This window comes from Piliocolobus tephrosceles, chromosome 20 (genome assembly GCF_002776525.5).
Source record: "Piliocolobus tephrosceles isolate RC106 chromosome 20, ASM277652v3, whole genome shotgun sequence".
Taxonomy (NCBI): domain Eukaryota; kingdom Metazoa; phylum Chordata; class Mammalia; order Primates; family Cercopithecidae; genus Piliocolobus; species Piliocolobus tephrosceles.
Window position 1 is genome coordinate 44,040,793 of NC_045453.1, and position 2,306 is coordinate 44,043,098.

General features: G+C 41.5%; 1 pseudogene; it reads right to left on the reverse strand.

The window, feature by feature from the left end:
• Positions 1-818: 818 nt before the first annotated feature.
• LOC111546514 lies at positions 819-1,816 on the reverse strand (annotated as a pseudogene).
• Positions 1,817-2,306: the final 490 nt, after the last annotated feature.

Here is a 2,306-nt window from a genome sequence, read left to right on the forward strand (position 1 = left end):
GGCACCACTGCACTCCAGCCTGGGCAACAGAATGAGACTCTATCTCAAAAAAATAAATAAATAAAATTAAAAGGCTGTTTCCCTATTTCCTTTAGTGTGTGTGTTTTGCATAAAGGGATGAGGCTCATTTTGGTGAAAAATGCTTTCATACAGAAAATATTGAATTCTTTTGCCTCCCCTATCGCAGACGTTTCAGGCCCTGAACTGATCAAGGAAATCAAAATAAGGTAACACTAGTTTCATATGAACCTCAAGACTATAATCGAACGGTACCTACCAACTTTAAAGAAAGTTTAAAGTCCATTTACCTATTCCAAATCAGTAGACTACATTTTCTCTTTTAGGAAGTTTTTAACCAAATTGGAATTAACAATCTCACTTTAAAGTGAAAGAAAGGCTTTGCAAGACTGACTAGTGTTTGTTCTGTGGCAAAGAAAGAGGAGCATGCCTCCCCCCCCAGGACTGGCCTAACAGGTACCACATGAAGAACTGGCTGCAGAACAGTAATCCATTAGATCTACCAAAAGGAACGGGACTCAAGGTTCAACCTCGAAAGAGGGGTTGCTGTCAAGTCTGACTCTTACCAGACAATCCAGGTCCCAAACAGATCTTGAGTCCCCTAACTGAGAAGGCTGGAGCACAGCATCAGCAGTCAACAGGGCCAGAGTCAATCTCAACAAATCAGTGAGCTTTGTGGAAGTTATTTATTTATTTATTTATTTTTTAAGCTTGGCAAAAGTAGTGACTTTAATTTACAATTGCACGTGTCAAGATTACAATGGAAACACTAGTGGTACCATCTGAACAAAAGCAATGATTTATTGGTCATGGCAATGAATGAAACATTGACAGTCTCTGGCGAGAATCAAGCAATTATCCAGGAGTTGTAGATCTGATTGCAATATGGTTGTCCAGTGTCTTTTGCACGTTAGTGGTTCTCCTTTTTTGCCAACTACTCGTTTGAAGTCATTCATATTTGTTGTCTGGACTGGAGTACCAATAAAAGTAAAATACGAAATTCTTGTTTCCTCTTCACCTTGATTCGACTGAACAAATATAGTTATGCTGTTAACATTCTGAAACTTAACATAACGAAGTGGAACAATGCCATCTTCTTAATATCATCCTGTCAGTTCCAGAGCTTGAGTTGGTTCACTTCTTTCTGCCTCTTCAAAATCCATAGATCGGGGTAGGCTGATAAAAATTTTTACATATTTAGGGCCCTGACCATTATCTGGTCCTTGAAATTTCATGGAATAAAGCTTAACAGGTTGACTGAATGCCACAGTAATAAGTAGCTGTTCATCACAGTCAGATTCCAAGAAGGTCGTGTCTTCCTAAACCGTTGTCAAATCCATGCTCATCACTTTCATTAAGACATTCACAACCAGCTTTGTTAATAAAAGGCATTAAATCCATATAGCCTTTTGGAATATCTGTGTCTTCACTGCTTCCAGGGTCATTTTCTAAGTGCTGCTAGATTTTTTCTTTTAATCCCACAACTGCTCCTTGATATTGATCAATTCTCACTTTGTTTCGAAAAAACAAAAATGTAGGTGTTACTGATATATTGTTGCTGCTGTTCCCTGACATTGATGTACATCGACTTCCAAGAAAACAGCCTGTGGATATTTATTACTCAAAGAACTGAATGCTGGGGCAATCCTCAAACATGGCCCGCACCCTTTCATGGTGAACTTGACCACGGCGAGTCTGGAGCCCGCGCCGCTCAGCTCTGGCTGAAAATCTGGGTCGCTCCCGACGGGCTTCACCCCCACCATCCTCATAGAGAGCCCGGCAGGGTGGCCGCGACGCCACTGGCTTCGAAACTGAAGGAGAAGACGATCTGGGAGAGGAAGCAAAGACGCTCAGGAAGGCCGAGGCCTGGACAGAAGAGGTGGCGACCGCGGCGTCTTCTCCCGGGACTCTCAGTGCCGAGTCACTCCAGGGTGCGGAGCGGCCCAGGGGGCGGGGAGGGATCGTTGAATTTATTTTTAATTTTTTTTTTTTTAGTAGAGACAGGGTTTTGCCATGTTGGTGAACTCTTGGCCTCAAGTAATCCGCCCATCTTTACCTCCCAAAGTGCTGGGATTACATGCATGAGTCACCGCGTCTGGCCATTTTGTTGAATTTTTTTATTGACATACGATAGTTGTACATATTTTGGGGGTACCTGTGATATTTTGATAGATGTATACAATGTGTGATGATCAAATTAGGGTAATTGGGAAATTCATCACCTCAAACATTTATCTTTTCTTTCTTTCTTTCTTTTCTTTTTTTTTTTTTTTTGAGACGAAGTCTTG